General features: G+C 38.9%; 1 protein-coding gene across 2 annotated transcripts in view; it reads right to left on the bottom strand.

Moving 5' to 3' along the window:
- LOC106063484 (uncharacterized) overlaps positions 1-12,839 on the bottom strand; it is a 43,929-nt gene extending 31,090 nt beyond the window's left edge. The window contains exon 1 of one of the 2 annotated variants that reach the window (XM_056012559.1): positions 12,682-12,839. The gene's annotated coding sequence lies outside the window, so the exon portion shown is untranslated. Of the gene's footprint in view, positions 1-12,538; positions 12,648-12,681 lie in introns of those variants that run through there. The other variant, XM_056012560.1, reaches the window with a different exon arrangement.
- Positions 12,840-17,433: the final 4,594 nt, after the last annotated feature.

Raw genomic sequence — 17,433 nt, 5'->3', positions numbered from 1 at the left:
AAAAACTTCACTTGCATGTAGCCACACTTAACTAAATGGTAAAAAACAAATATGAGAATCAAGATGGTAATATTCGGGGATAAAGCTCAACAAATTCCTGTTTTGGAAGTTCGGAGACTTCTGGAGAAACCGCGACAATTACCTTAAGCCCCCTGACAAAATGTTGTCTATGTCGCTGGGAGAACCATCGAAATTAATTTCCATCTGAGGACTCAATAAAGGCGACTAAAAGTCATATTTATCATGACGTTGTTATGACGAGGTTATTATTTCACGAACAATACGGTCCAAGGAGTGTATTTCCATCAGTGGCTCTTTCTTGTGTGTTGATAGAAAATCTATCTTCATCTTTTTTCGCCTGGCAACATTTATTTGTGACCAATACGTCTTTGAGGCTCTGCGTGACAATGTACCATAAAATTTTGATCTAGATTTTAGATGTTAGAAAGTTTGTCCTCAGTTTGATGCCCTCACCACTTGATGCCCCGTGGTGCCCACACCACCCGCAAATTGCTAGCTACGCCACTGGTTGGGGAAAAGTAAAGACGGTTGGTCGTTGTGCTGGCCACATGACAGCCTCTTTAACCGTATGCCACAGAAACAAATGACTTTTACATCATCTGCCCTATTGATAGCGTTGTCTGAAAGAACTTTACTTTTTAGGCTCTCAGTAAACACAACTCTGCTCGAGTCGGGATTCGAATTCGAGCTCCCAGCGGTTTGGACCTCTCAGCCACACATCCCACCCAATGCTACTAAAAATTGAAACAGAGCATAGGACATAGAGAAACGCACATTCCATAGCAAAAGCAATTTCAAATACCCCATAATGTATCTACAATTGTTTTTTAAATTCTCATTCTGACGTGTCAGATAAAGAAAGACAGTAAAAATGGTTTTCAGGTCAATGAATAAATATCACTTTAAGAAATTTTAGAAGGAATACAATTACCACACAAACACACATGTATCAAACAAAGATAGAAAAAGATTGAAAGGGTTAAGCGAGAAAGGAGTAAAAAAAAAAAGGTAGAGAGGTACATGTAGCACAGTCCAGGAATCCATGGCCAAGGTAAAAAGTGTGTGTCGGGTCAGCAAGTGTGACTGAAAATAGATCTATTCTATACCAAGGACAGAATGAACTTCTGACTACTGCTGGCAGTCACGTGACGCTGTGACCTCGACACTGACGTACGATTAAAAACAAACAAACAAATGAGTCCAAAGATAGAATGATGCATAAAAGTTTTAAGCCTTCATTTTATAGTTTTGCTTATAAAGATTCTATACTTATTGTTTTAATTGTTTAACCAAAATGGCTACGTGGTCGTGTGGTATATGACATGGACTGTCAATTTTGGTGGTCCCCGGTTTGAACCCTGCCCGCTACCATCCCCCGTCGTCCTGAGTAAGGTGAGGGCTAGGATGTAATAATCTTCAATTCTGATGGAACATACGAAACATGTGAAAAAAGCAACAACAACAACAAATGAGTAAATACTGATTTATAATTTCTATTACATCAAAATATTTAAATCACAACTGGATCGTGACATTTACGTACACACTTCAAACTTGGAAGAAGTCTCAAAAGTGGCAATAAAATATTGGAATTCAAAACCTTCGGGTGCTCTTTGATGCTATCGGCACATATTCTTTTGAAATGATTGAACCCAGGGCCTGCTACAATGCATCAATAGAAGTCCCATATTAATTTTACTCATACAACATACAACAAATAGACAGCCTAACACAAAAACAGCAACATTGAAGTGAATTTACAACTTGTATTAAGTGACCTGGATCTCTGGACCTTGGCTTTGTATTTCTGTTTTAAAACTCGCCGACACCAAACCTTGTAAGGCTTAGAGTGTCAAAAGGATTTTACGAATTTTTCTTAACTATCATTTGCATATGAAAACTCAGGGGTAAGACACTTCCGCTTGCGTCACCTTAAAGCAAATATCTGCTACTTTAAGGCATAGGGGGGAAAAAAAACAATGTAAAAAATTGACCTTTTCCCTTTTGTCACTTAGATGACATTCATTGAGTGCTGTAAGAGAGTCGAATAACGAAAGAGAAACGAGGCCTTTATAGAAAGCTAATATTAACTCACTCCGGCTGTCTGTCTGTCTGTCTGTCTGTGTGGATTCTTTTACACTTCTTTTCTTTCACTTCCCATTATCGGATCAAGTTGAAACTTTGAACAGTATTTCATTGTCAGTGACAACTTAGGAATCAATTAAAAAGAAATTAGTACATCAATTATTGATATTTAATTAATTATATTTTTTAAAAAAGGGGAGATAAAAATGCAACGATGAGAGATATGGCTACGATAGAATGGTATCCTCCCTTTACTCAAAAAAAAAAAAGCTCTTTATAAAAGTATGTGTGTTAGTGCTCGTGAAAATGGTGGAGCCACGATACATTTTTTTTTTATTTCACGAACGTTGAACTACATATGAAACTATTAAACGATAGATTGTCTTTCTTATGAAATATCTTTATGCAAGAATGCTTCAGGTAATACAAGGAAAATATAGTGTTTTTTTTCTAAAGAAGTGTTAATAACACCCAATTCTCTTGTAAAAAATTGTTTTAATTTAGAGGTTGTTGTTTTTTTCTGAAAAATTATCAAATATTTATTACATTTCTGACTTTGGTTTTTAATCATTTATATTTTCTAAAATCTACAAATCAATTGTACAAAGCTTCTATTAACTCACTCTGGCTGTCTATCTGGTACACATTTTGTACACGTTTTTTTCTCCCATTTCCCATTCTCGGATCAAGTTGACATTTTGAACAATTCTTTATTGTCGATGACAACACGTAAATCAATAAAAAAATTAACTCATTCGTTAATCAATTAGTGGTATTTAATTACTTTTTTTTAGATAGAAATAGAGAGAATAACTTGTAGTATTGAGATATATGACAGCGATTTTTGCGATTATTCCTCTAAGATAAGATTTTTTAAGTATTTCCGGGGCAGATGAAAAACAACAACAACAACCAGGTAATGTCACTATTGTTCAAACACAAGCTGCAAGAATCAAAGATGGATGGTGAGTGTGGATGTCATGTTTTGGCAGACCCGATGAAATGTGTCACTCACTTTGTAAGACGTTTACTGATCCCTGACGTTTCATGTAAGCCGATGGCGCAGTCTTGTGACGGAAGGAAGTTGTGTTATGGATGATGCAAGTTTGTTTTGTAAGATCAATATATATATACATATATATATACATATATATACATATATATATATATATATATATATATATATATATATATATATGTGTGTGTGTGTGTGTGTGTGTGTATGTGTGTGTGTGTGTGTGCTGTAGAAAGCCAACGTAAAGTAGGCTATTGTAAAGACTTTGAATGAATACATTAATAAAATAACTATGAAGCTCTTGTCTTTGTCAGTAAAACGACAGCTATTTGCACCGATGTCCTCGGCCGAAAAAAAAACAGCATTTACGCAAATGAAGATTTTCATGGATCAGAGACGATTTGAAATGATGAAAAGTTCATGAACAAATGTCACGAACAAGTCAAGACGAACAACTTGCTTTATGCATTTCAAAATGAAAACGAATTGGGCGCTGATTGTAGAGTTTACCTATAATTGTTTCCATGTACTGATATGAACTCGTTTGTCTTAAGATCATGTTGGTGCATTTCTAATTTGTCATGTCTAATATCAACAATCGGGCTGTTGACAGTCTAATCAAAGATATGTATAAGATACAGGTACAGAGGTATTAGGCTGCTTGGTCGTGTGGCATCTGGACTGTGTTCAACCTGTCCGCCGACATCCCCTGCCGTCCTGTGATAGATTTGGGCTAGGAATGTAATAATCGTCAACTGTGAAGGAATTTCCGACCCTTAAGAAACGAAACAAAATGAGCAAAAGGCGGCCTTAGCAACGCTCGAGGCCCTGGACGCATGTCATAAACGGGCCGAAAGCAAACTTTAATCCAGTTACATTTCTTTAAAGTTATGTTATTCGGTATAGATACAGGAAAGGTTTCAAAAGTTATGAGTAACAAGTCTTTGGTGAGGAAAACTGTTTTAGAATGAATTCACGACACTGTATTTCTGTCTAGAGCAGTGTTTCGCAATGTGGGGTACGCGTACCTCCAGGGATAAGGGAAGACTTTAGAGGGAGTACGCGTAGCACCTCATTAACTATGATTTAACTATGATTGTTTAATACCCAGTTATTATGTTCTGTTTATAAATTAAAGTGGGGGGGGGGGGGTACTTAGCATTACAAAAATTATAAATGGGGTACACATAGGTCAAAAGTTAGGGAAACACTGGTCTAGAGCGTATTGCAACGGTTCGTTCAAATACGTGTCAGAGCCCCGCATATTTTTATAAAAGGCCCATGGTGACAAAATCGCCGTATTGAGCGGTTCCCTCAGGCGAGTGATCTTGGGCAGTTGCCCATGTTGGCCAGCCCTAAAGGCCATCTTTGATACAAATAGACCAGAATTGCATACTAGTCTGAAAGAAGAAAAGTATGCATGAGTTGATTTGAACAGGTGGGTAGGCCTATCAGACTTACAGTATGCATGAGTTGATTTGAACAGGTGGCTAGGCCTATCAGACTTACAGTATGCATGAGTTGATTTGAACAGGTGGCTAGGCCTATCAGACTTACAGTATGCATGAGTTGATTTGAACAGGTGGGTAGGCCTATCAGACTTACAGTATGCATGAGTTGATTTGAACAGGTGGCTAGGCCTATCAGACTTACAGTATGCATGAGTTGATTTGAACAGGTGGGTAGGCCTATGAGACTTACAGTATGCATGAGTTGATTTGAACAGGTGGGTAGGCCTATCAGACTTACAGTATGCATGAGTTGATTTGAACAGGTGGCTAGGCCTATCAGACTTACAGTATGCATGAGTTGATTTGAACAGGTGGCTAGGCCTGTCAGACTTACAGTATGCATGAGTTGATTTGAACAGGTGGGTAGGCCTATGAGACTTACAGTATGCATGAGTTGATTTGAACAGGTGGGTAGGCCTATCAGACTTACAGTATGCATGAGTTGATTTGAACAGGTGGGTAGGCCTATCAGACTTACAGTATGCATGAGTTGATTTGAACAGGTGGCTAGGCCTATCAGACTTACAGTATGCATGAGTTGATTTGAACAGGTGGCTAGGCCTATCAGACTTACAGTATGCATGAGTTGATTTGAACAGGTGGCTAGGCCTATCAGACTTACAGTAACACTTCATAATTAGGTCAAGCAGGAAATCCTGGTAATTTCGTAAAATATAAATAAACTTAAAATTGTGTTATAAATAGTTCTAGCCCTGGCTAGTAATTACATTGTGCTTGGTGTAAGGGAAATAGAATAATTTCATTTGAAATAGAACGAAAGCTAATATAGAAGCAGTAGCGGACGGGTTGTCTAAAACGGTCTAAGCATTTTTTTAAACATTACTTTTCAATAGAACATCTTTCATTTAAAGCGTGCTCAGAGCGCTATGATCCGATCTCTTTTCTGAGCCTGTGGGGGGCAAGAGGTATCAGGGAGAAAGTTTACTTGCTGCCTTTAGGCGCACAGCAAACACAACTCTGCTTGAGTCGGAATTCGAAAAATCTTTTATTATTAATAAATACAATATATATGGCTGTAAATGTGCAGTTCTTTCCTTTATTGTAAGCTTTTTTTTTTTTTTTTTTTTTTCTTAAAAGAAGGTCTATTTTTTTAAATTTGTCTTATTTAGATCCGTCTATGTTCTTATTAGCTCGAATTCTATAAAACGTTTACGAAATACATGAATGTGAAATCTGAATAAGCCTTACGTTGTCCACTAATCGCTTAGAATGTATAAAGGAATGAAGCTCATGTGAAGCACTGTATACAGAGATAGACTTTTACAATTTGTGTGAAAATAGGTTTGGATAGTATTACACTGTAAAGTCTGTCAAAGATATTTCATCAATGGACCAATCACGACACTCCATGGGCCCGTTTTAAAAGAATAAACTTCGTTTTTCTTTGTTTATTAAGAGTCTTAATGCGATTCTAAGCGGCCCTTTCGACGTTGGCCTACAGTCCCATTTGGGTTCCGGCCCATATAGCCAGTCCGCCCTTGGAAAGAATTATTGTAAATAATTAGCAAGACCGTTCCAATAACCAGAAATAAAATAATTGTATTGAGTTAGTTAGACCTAAATTTTGTACAACTCCTACTATAAACTCTGCAATGGTGGCGGGTGGAAACTGTACGTTGGACGGGTATTTCGAAAACGGCTCTAAGGGTTTGACCGTTATAATTTTTTCAAAATATAATAATCTTAAAATTAAATTTGGCTTGTTGATTTTTTTTTTTTTTTTACAAACAGGAATAATGCGCTCTGGACGCCAGCAGAATGTACAAATGGCAAAAGTGTACTTGGACCTATTTTTTTTCCCAAGGTGACGTCAAAAGTAAAATTTAGAGAAACAATTTTGTTAGGTCACTACCTGTCATAGCAGGTCACTGCTGGTCATGGCCCATGTAGAAGTCTGACCTTGTCTGATAATGGCCCATGTAGAAGTCTGACCTTGTCTGATAATGGCCCATGTAGAAGTCTGACCTTGTCTGATAATGGCCCATGTAGAAGTCTGACCTTGTCTGATAATGGCCCATGTAGAAGTCTGACCTTGTCTGATAATGGCCCATGTAGAAGTCTGACCTTGTCTGATAATGGCCCATGTAGAAGTCTGACCTTGTCTGATAATGGCCCATGTAGAAGTCTGACCTTGTCTGATAATGGCCCATGTAGAAGTCTGACCTTGTCTGATAATGGCCCATGTAGAAGTCTGACCTTGTCTGATAATGGCCCCTCTAGAAGTCTGACCTTGTCTGATAATGGCCCATGTAGAAGTCTGACCTTGTCTGATAATGGCCCATGTAGAAGTCTGACCTTGTCTGATAATGGCCCCTCTAGAAGTCTGACCTTGTCTGATAATGGCCCATGTAGAAGTCTGACCTTGTCTGATAATGGCCCATGTAGAAGTCTGACCTTGTCTGATAATGGCCCATGTAGAAGTCTGACCTTGTCTGATAATGGCCCATGTAGAAGTCTGACCTTGTCTGATAATGGCCCATGTAGAAGTCTGACCTTGTCTGATAATGGCCCATGTAGAAGTCTGACCTTGTCTGATAATGGCCCCTCTAGAAGTCTGACCTTGTCTGATAATGGCCCATGTAGAAGTCTGACCTTGTCTGATAATGGCCCATGTAGAAGTCTGACCTTGTCTGATAATGGCCCATGTAGAAGTCTGACCTTGTCTGATAATGGCCAATGTAGAAGTCTGACCTTGTCTGATAATGGCCCATGTAGAAGTCTGACCTTGTCTGATAATGGCCCCTCTAGAAGTCTGACCTTGTCTGATAATGGCCCATGTAGAAGTCTGACCTTGTCTGATAATGGCCCATGTAGAAGTCTGACCTTGTCTGATAATGGCCCCTCTAGAAGTCTGACCTTGTCTGATAATGGCCCATGTAGAAGTCTGACCTTGTCTGATAATGGCCCATGTAGAAGTCTGACCTTGTCTGATAATGGCCCATGTAGAAGTCTGACCTTGTCTGATAATGGCCCATGTAGAAGTCTGACCTTGTCTGATAATGGCCCATGTAGAAGTCTGACCTTGTCTGATAATGGCCCATGTAGAAGTCTGACCTTGTCTGATAATGGCCCATGTAGAAGTCTGACCTTGTCTGATAATGGCCCCTCTAGAAGTCTGACCTTGTCTGATAATGGCCCATGTAGAAGTCTGACCTTGTCTGATAATGGCCCATGTAGAAGTCTGACCTTGTCTGATAATGGCCCCTCTAGAAGTCTGACCTTGTCTGATAATGGCCCATGTAGAAGTCTGACCTTGTCTGATAATGGCCCATGTAGAAGTCTGACCTTGTCTGATAATGGCCCATGTAGAAGTCTGACCTTGTCTGATAATGGCCCATGTAGAAGTCTGACCTTGTCTGATAATGGCCCATGTAGAAGTCTGACCTTGTCTGATAATGGCCCATGTAGAAGTCTGACCTTGTCTGATAATGGCCCCTCTAGAAGTCTGACCTTGTCTGATAATGGCCCATGTAGAAGTCTGACCTTGTCTGATAATGGCCCATGTAGAAGTCTGACCTTGTCTGATAATGGCCCATGTAGAAGTCTGACCTTGTCTGATAATGGCCCATGTAGAAGTCTGACCTTGTCTGATAATGGCCCATGTAGAAGTCTGACCTTGTCTGATAATGGCCCCTCTAGAAGTCTGACCTTGTCTGATAATGGCCCATGTAGAAGTCTGACCTTGTCTGATAATGGCCCATGTAGAAGTCTGACCTTTATCTGTGGCGTAGCTAGGGACTTGGCAGCCCGGGGGGGGGGCCTGCATTTTGACATTCGACGTCATGGCATGAGATAATAACGTAAAATTTAATTTTTAATGTAAAAACACGTTTCGGACACTCAGTGGGGGACCCCTCAAGTGGGGGCCGGGGGAATTTTTTAATTTGCACCCCCCGCCTTCTCCTCACGTAGCTACGCCACTGCTTTTTAACTTTTTTTTGTAGTTGGCTAAAAAGGGACCGAATGCTTTTATTACAGTGTCACGAATGCTAACATTTGAAAAGATGACACACAGTGTGGTGCACTAGAGAGAGAGAGAGAGCAATAAAACAAGTATCAAGAATGAGAAACTAACAAAATGTATTCAGGTGTCTTTGGAATGATTGCAATAGCACAATATATTTATGTATGCTGAATAGAAGAAGGCAACTGGTAGCAAATGTCTTTTAAAAGAACTTTACAAAGGTCGCAAGACACACATTTGAGATTTCAGACCTATCCCCCCCCCCCATTTGCCTGTACAGTTTCTATATAAAAACAAATAATTATTTACGACGAATTGATACAGTAATTGGTCACTTTTTCGATAGATTCGTGTTTTGTTAGTTGCAATGTGCAGTTCTGCAACGTTTGAACTTGATCCGAGAATGGGAAGTGGGAGAAATAACGTGTACAAAATGTGTACAAGGCAGAGTGCGTTGATTATAAGCTTTGTAATAAAAAAGATGGCTTTTTCGCTATTAATACTTCAAGATAGGCGAATATTGTGGTGAAAATCTGAAACCCCCATTTGGAGGGGGGATGAAGAAGTATAGATAGATGATCTTCGGTTTGTCTAAATTAAGAGTTCACAGTTAATATCCTGACACTACTTGCACACCTCTGTCTCATGGCGCTGTCTTCTAAGCCATCTATGGGGCTAACATGTTTAAGTTCATTGAACTTTGCCTCAACAGAGTAGGTCCACCAGAGGCAGAACGCAAGAAGATACAATCTCATGCCTTAAAGCCTTAGGCATGGTCTTAAGTCAAAAAGTTTCACAGAAGCATGAACAAAAAAAGACAAAAATCTTTTTATAGGTCAAAGCAGTTGGCAGTTTTCCCTGGTTACAAGGAAGTGTGCACAGCACTCTTACACTGTTACTGGTGTGTGCTCTCTAGTTAGACTACACAGTAGCGTAATAAGGGACACAAGAGAAAGACAAGGAGGGGGGGGGGGAAGGAGTGACGTCCAAAAGATTTTTTACGGGACATTTAATAGAAACTTTTTTAAGATATATAAGAAAAACACAACATTTATTGGAATAGTTTCGTTGTTATAATTTAAAATTTTGATCAAACAAACTATTGTTTACACTACTCGAGTTCCTTACACACATTTTGTTTTTATAAAGCTTGTATCATCTCACTCTGCCTGTCTGGCTGGTAAAAGGTTGTACACGTCATTTTCCCCACCTCAGTTCACGGATAAAGTTAAAACTTTGCATAATCATCCATACGCATAGATAAGAATGAATTAAAAAAAAAGAATGACCAGTTAGTCATTTAATTATTGCTGCCCACAAACCAAACCCCTAGCTATAGGTCAATAGCCGCACTGCCTTGTGTGTGGCCTTGAAAGTTTTAAGGCTAAGGGAGTAAACCGTAACAGAAAATCCGGTCCTGGAGCCCGTAGGTGGGGGGACAGTAGTAAGACTACTGCTCTCTGGCAAACTCCTGCAGCCACCTGACCCCAAATTGTGATGGCTTGCCATCCCTTTGGACCCGGTCTGTATGGAAGAGAGGCGTGTGCTGACATGTGGGCAGCCCAACACTCGCAAATTTACCGCCCAGGCTTTCCCCCAGCATCAAGGATTGGCCTCTTTAGTCACACAAGAAATTGCAAAGGGAAAAAATCGTCCCTCGAGACGTAAAATGCCACAGAATTATTTATTTTGTTTGATACCAATTAGGGAAGTTATTCCTTTAATATTCACACATACGGCTAAAAATGTTGGGTTAAGTCCCATTAGATAATTAAACACGCCATTTCTCCTATGCCCATTGTCGGATGAATTTGAAACCTTTAACATTTATTTATTGTACCTAACAAAACATGTATCAATTTAAAAATTAACCAATTAGTCAATTGATTATTGGTAATTAATAATTTTGTTTAATCTGGAATAAGGGAAATGGGCCAGTGTGACCGGTAGAAATGGGCCAGTGTGACCGGTAGAAATGGGTATGTGTGCCCAGCCAATGGGCCAGTGTGCCCGGCCAATGGGCCAGTGTGCCCAGCCAATGGGCCAGTGTGCCCAGCCAATGGGCCAGTGTGCCCGGCCAATGGGCCAGTGTGCCCAGCCAATGGGCCAGTGTGCCCAGCCAATGGGCCAGTGTGACCGGTAGAAATGGGCCAGTGTGCCCAGCCAATGGGCCAGTGTGACCGGTAGAAATGGGCCAGTGTGACCGGTAGAAATGGGTCTGTGTGCCCAGCCAATGGGCCAGTGTGCCCAGCCAATGGGCCAGTGTGACCGGTAGAAATGGGCCAGTGTGCCTAGCCAATGGGCCAGTGTGCCCAGCCAATGGGCCAGTGTGACCGGTAGAAATGGGCCAGTGTGCCCAGCCAATGGGCCAGTGTGCCCTGCCAATGGGCCACTTTGAATGAATGTTAACGTGCTATCCCCTTACTTTGTATAAAAATTCTTTACAGACTTGACTGTGTGCAATACTAGTCACATTTTACGTAACCGTGGATTCGTCTAAAGCTCTATACTGTCCTTCTTTTAAGTTTCAATACTTTATAAACACTAATAGATTAATAAACAACATAACGTCTTTTTTGTGAAGACTTAAAGAAGTCGCGGTGTAAAGATACTCTATAAAGAGACCATGAGCTTATACATTTCTCCATATTTTGAGTTAGTATCGTCTACAGTAGTCTTTAAATCCTCTGTTACCGAAACAGACACACAGCGTATTCAGTTTTCAACGCAAAATCCCAGGATTTCCCGCTACGAAGTTTTCACTAATTACAATTAGTAACAATTTAATATAGGATCAAACTTGGATTGAAAAATATGAATTGAAACAGAATCGTGTCAGTACTGACAGGACCAGTACATGCCCATCACATGGCAAGGAATTAGTGGGGCGGATGGTAGCCGATGTCGACACCCAATCAGCTTCTGTATACAATCATTAGCGTTAATTGTGATTGAAATATGTAGAGATAATAGATCTATTGGGGGGGGGGGGTGCCATTGAAAATACGAGCTGCAGACTGATGAAAACAATATAAAAGATTAAAAACCAGAGATGAATAGAATGAACTGGTTAATATAACATGCCTGCAAATGTTTGCACGGACAGGCTACAGAGATTCAAGTGATTACATCAAACTGGTGATAAGGCAATGTCTGAGCATGCAGTAAAATCTACGAGAGCATTTAAGCTGATGATATTACCGAGTCAACACAGTAACCCCTAGGAAAGGTTAATACAGCAGTCCAGGAAGTGAAGGAGATACTTACTTCAGAGAGTTTAGAAATCTAAGACATTTATTGCAACACATATCTCTGTCTGTCTGTCTGTTACAAATTTTGAACACGTTATTTCTCCCATTCTTGGATCAAGTGGAGCTTTACACAATTATTTATTTTACCTAACGAAACATTAACCATGAAAAAAAACTTACCAATAACTCAATTAATTATTGGTAAGTTATTATTTTTTTTGATATCGAAAAATGGAAATACATTCTTTATTATTGAGAGATATAGTTATAAATTTGAAGCTCTTCCCCCTAGATAAGCATTTGTTTTTAAAAATAAAGTATTTCCCTATTTTGCTCTTTTTCTTGTTTATGGACTCAAGTCTCTCTTTTCATGACATACTAGACTCAAGTAGCCTAACCAGAGTCCCGAGCTCTATAAAACATATCTGTGTAGCCTACTCAGGGCTATTTAGAGGGTTATGTTTAATTTATACTATTAATTTTAGACTACAAGTATGGTGACTTAATTACAGTCCTGCCAACCGGAAGACAGCACACAGAATAGTTATCGTGTGTATTGCTTACCTGTTTACACAGTTTAACCCTAAAACTACTTTGCTACTTCTAGTCATTGTCTAAGAATAAACAAGCAGTTTATTTGTGGTGCTTAAAGAGTTAAATAACTCGCTACCTCCAATGAGTCAGTCTGATGTTTCTTTCTTTGCACAGAAAAAAAAAGCTGCTGACTAAGTTTGATCGACTGTTTTCCTTAGTATAACATTTAATGTGGTTCACTAAAAACAAACAAGACTAATTATAGATTTGACTACTTACAAGAGAGTGACATTGGAAATTCCCAAATCACACTGGAAAAAGACTTAGAAACAAAGGCTTGAAATTTGGCGATGTTTTTCCATTTTAGGCTGGACTAGAAAGAAGTCCTCTTTTTTAGTTTCAGAACGAAGAGTTGGGAAAAGATCACACACACACACACACACACACACATTTATGTATTACGGGGAGAGCAAAGGGGGGATAACTTTAAATAGAACAAAGGAGGGGGGGGGGAGAAGCTAACTCCTGCGCTGTAATCTTTGATTTATGTCTTAATTTGCTCGTCACAGAGACAAGTGTTGCGTGACCTGTCTCTGGCCTCCTTGACTCACTGGCCAGATAGTCACACACACACACACGCACACACACACACTGTTTACGGAACGAGCACTACAAGAGGAACTAATTGCAAGTACATAAATTAAAAAATGAAATAAAAAAAAATTGATATACAGAGTAAGTGTGTACTTTTCGGGCCCGGTCACTGGGACGTGCAATGTGTGTGTACAAGCAGTACACATGTTGATGGGTGAAGGCGCCTCGTATTTTTGGTTGAGTTACAATCTTGCATTAGTAAAACCATATACGTAGCTATCGTAGTCAAAAGTACCGAGCGCCTGAGGGCCTCCCTTGTAGCGTGCTATGTTCCGTTATATTATGTTTTTCTGTTGTGGTAACTGAGTGACCTTACTGTGGCCTCACCTCAAAGGAAATCCAATGAGTGGTGTTACTTGACTATGACTCAAAAGAGTAACCCATGATACTAAAGCAGGAAGTAGGAGCCAGTGCCGTGTTTTTCACAGAAGAATGGTACCACAGCACTCTGCGTCTGACTTTGTCTTCTAGGCAATGGCCAAAAATTCGGTAGTCAATCGAAATCCAACTGCGAGTCAAGTAACCATTCTATTCAAAACATTCTATGGGGGCTCGCCACTAAGATTATTTACATTTTACGAGATAAGCTCCAGTCTCTTGATGAACTCAGCGCGAGAAGAGCCGGATTTACATCTAGGCAACAAAATCTATAGCCTAGGGCTCACAAGAAATATTAAGCAGACATATATCTGGACTTACAAAGGGACCAAAAAAAGTGGCCCCTATCTCTTTTCAAGTCTAATTACGGCTATGCACGTCAGCTCCAAAACTCATCATTTACATCTTAAAACCCATCAAAGAAATCTTTCCAATGATACAACTATGCCTATTGTTCTTTTTAAAAAAATTAAAACAATGTATTTCTGCATCTCAGAATGCAGTAAATAGTGGTAAATTATTTTTTCAATTGGGGATTTTCGTACATGGCGAAAAAACTATAAATAGCTCGCTTTTTGGTGCCTCCGGTGTACAATAGAAAGACAATGTTGATAAGCTAGGTTTTTCTTGTTGAAAGTACAGGATCATTTTTGTGTATCTACTTTGTAGCAGTCAAGAATCAATTTTTCTAGGCGCTCTCTTTTGTAGCACAAAATAATTTCACTATGGAGGAAACATTCAACTTTTCACTCTATGACTTGAAAATTTGAAAACAAAAAGCTATTTAAAGAGATTTGACACGAAGATAAACTGTGACGCATTGGTATATTGTTAAATCTATAGCTGAATTCTTTGTTTTTATTTAGTTTGAGTTGGCAACAGTGACTTTCAATTTGGCGTCCTTGGCATTATTTCATTTGTCGTGAAAATCTCCACTATCGCCCAAACAACTCATCAAAAAGTATATAGTGGCTGAAAGTCAAAAATAGTAGCTACAGGCCCATAACAGATGGATCCAATAGAAAGATAAGTCTTTTTGGCTATTCTTTAGAGAAAGAAATCTCATGCTCATTAAAATGTTAATCATTAAAATGTTAATCCAGGAGAAATAGATGCACAATTCATTGCGTGTTTCAAGGGCGACAATACTTTAAAACTGTATATATTTACTTAATTATGTACAAGGAAAATGGAGCAGCATTTGTCGTCCTTGACCCCTGTAATAACTTGGTCCTTAAATGAAGGAAGTTACTTAGTTACATCAAACTGTTAGGCCTACAACGTAACCGAGTGTTACGGCATACTTAAACAGTTCTTGGAGCTGAGTTATAGACGGTGACTCTCACTGATGAATGTAATTATGAAGTGTTAAAGTGCATGACTGATGTACCTAATTAAGGTCACTTTAACTGTATACATGCAGTTAGAAACTATTGGTCACTCTTTGTGCTGGGTACGAAGCGATGGTTACACTGGCTTGCATTACGTAACACATAGATCTATAAAAAAAAAAAAAAACGTTGAGCTTGCATAACGTACGTAAAGTTCCCCTTTCAGACCTTGCGATCTATAGGGCAGATTGGATGTTTAAGGTCATCGGTTTATTTGGCCATATTTGTAATCAGCATAAGACATGATACTCATAATAACTACACAGAATTGTAAAGTAATCAATTCAACTACTGGTTGGTATTGAACTACTTTGATGATATTTAGATTGGAGATTTGAACGATGCGCTAAACAATGTCAAGGACGCTTCACTATTGCCAACTAAATTTTAAAAAAGATTTTTTTGTAATTTTAACAATATCTCATATAGCCATGGTACATAGTTTTTGGCAAAAACGAAAGAGCTTCTAAAATTTCATTCTGCTGTGCAAAAGTGCCAAGATATTTTACATTTTGGAAAAGATAAATCTAGTTCACAGGAAACACCAAACATCTATCTAGTTGTAGTTGTTCCGACATATTTGAAAACCTCCAATGAAAGACCAAAACTTTGTTTAATGACTTAAAATTCTACTCTCATTATTATTTCTTTATACCCAGCAGAGTGAGTCCGCAGACTTTATTAAAACGTATAGCTACCAGTGAAAGTCATACTGTATATCTATTAGTAGAAGGCGTACTGTATGTCTATTAGTAGAAGACGTTCTGTAAGTTTGGCTGTGAGGCTTTTTGTAACAGGTACACTCTGTGTGACATCTTGAGAAACTCTCCATTCATTGGGTCTCTCTCTCTCTGTGTCTCCCTTTTTTCTGTTTTTCTCACCCCACGTTCACACACTGACATAATGTACATTTGTTCACACACGGACCGATGTGGCGGAACAAAAAAATATATAATTAAAGCAGAACAAAACAAACAAGTTGTTTATAACTATGTTGTTGTTTATTTCGTAACCTCATTTAGTTTATAATTTATGGGCAATGTAAAAAGTGTCTTGGATTATTTTAAACTATAATTAGATACAAAATGTACTTTATTATCTGATAATCAAAACCAAAGATAATGAGAAACGTATCAAAAAATTTTGATTAATTACAGCTAATTTATTCTTTTAAAAAGGCCTCCATTGTGAAACTCGACCTCCAGCCTCGTCAAGGCAGGGACTACCGGGCAAGATCACCAAAATGGATTTGATTAAATGATCATCTAGTAAAAATCTAGTTGATGTCTGACCTTCGGACGAAGAAGTTTGTGAACAGTTAATCTTTCATTCCTAGACTCTGAAGTCCACTGGTTACATGTCACTGTAATCATAACTTTGTTACCTTGCGGTCAAACTCCAACATGGGAAAGGTTCCACCCTGGCAGAAGCTTTGTCGCCGCTGATCTCAAACTGTACCAGTGCTTGCCGTTCCGTCGTACACAATGGACCAGCTGTGAGGGCGACATCATTCCGACTATGGCTAATGACCAGCTGTGAGGGCGACATCATTCCGACTATGGCTAATGACCAGGCTTTCATGTCATGATTTTTTGCTTAGTTTTTTCATCTAACTGCTTAGCTTGTTTTGTGATTATTTATGTCATATAAGAAAAATGAAATGAAAAATGTTTTGATTTGCTTTTGAAGGAAGTTCATGGATTTTTAAAGAATTTTTTTTGCCAGCTCCCCCGAAAGAAAGAGAGAGAATAAGAGAGGATCTAATATTAACAGTAACATTCATACATAATCCACACGTATATACATAGACTTTATCATAAATAGTTACTCTCATACAAAACATAATCAAAGATATTCACACACATAAATAGACATTATCACACAAATATAAACATTCTCTTTCCCACCCTCTCTTGCAGATTGATTCACACAAAGACAAATCGTCACATATACTTACATAGTTTTCACACACACACATTTGTATATAAGAATTTAAGTATATGTGTGAGTGTATAGTTTGTGTGTGTGTGTGTATTTTTCAATATCAATTATTAAAATATCGTCGACGCACAAAGTTTTGGTCTGCTGTTTGCATGAAACCTGGCAAAACATACAGGTCACAAGTAGGTCTGCATAGTCATGTGACATACGGTCATGGGCGTAGCCAGGATTTTTTTTCGGGGGGGGGGGTTTGGGGGGGGATTTTTTTTCTCCCCCCCCCCTGCGAATTTTTTTTTTATATGTATTTATGTGTGTGTGTGTGTGTGTGTGTACATAATCTTTATTGCATTCTGACCCTTCATTCTTCCGGAAGACGTTTATTGTGCCCTAGAATAGGTTCTTCCATGAGTTAGTGGAAAAAATTGTAGATTCCCCGCCAATACTAGCAAGGGGGTCTGGGGGAGCGCTAGGAGCTCCCCCAGCGCGGGGCGAAGCCCCGCCGCCAAGCACTATTTCTGATATTGAAAGCCAACAAAATGCATTTCTGAGGTATCTACAGTGCATTTTCCTGCTATTAAAAACTTTTATTTCAAAAACCTAATGTGCTATTTTTACTGACTTAGACCCTCCGCGCCGTTTGGCGCATAAGCCGTCAAGCTGTTTCCAT

This window comes from Biomphalaria glabrata, chromosome 15, assembly GCF_947242115.1.
Source record: "Biomphalaria glabrata chromosome 15, xgBioGlab47.1, whole genome shotgun sequence".
Lineage (NCBI taxonomy): Eukaryota > Metazoa > Mollusca > Gastropoda > Planorbidae > Biomphalaria > Biomphalaria glabrata.
This window is presented reverse-complemented; position numbering and strand designations above follow the sequence as displayed.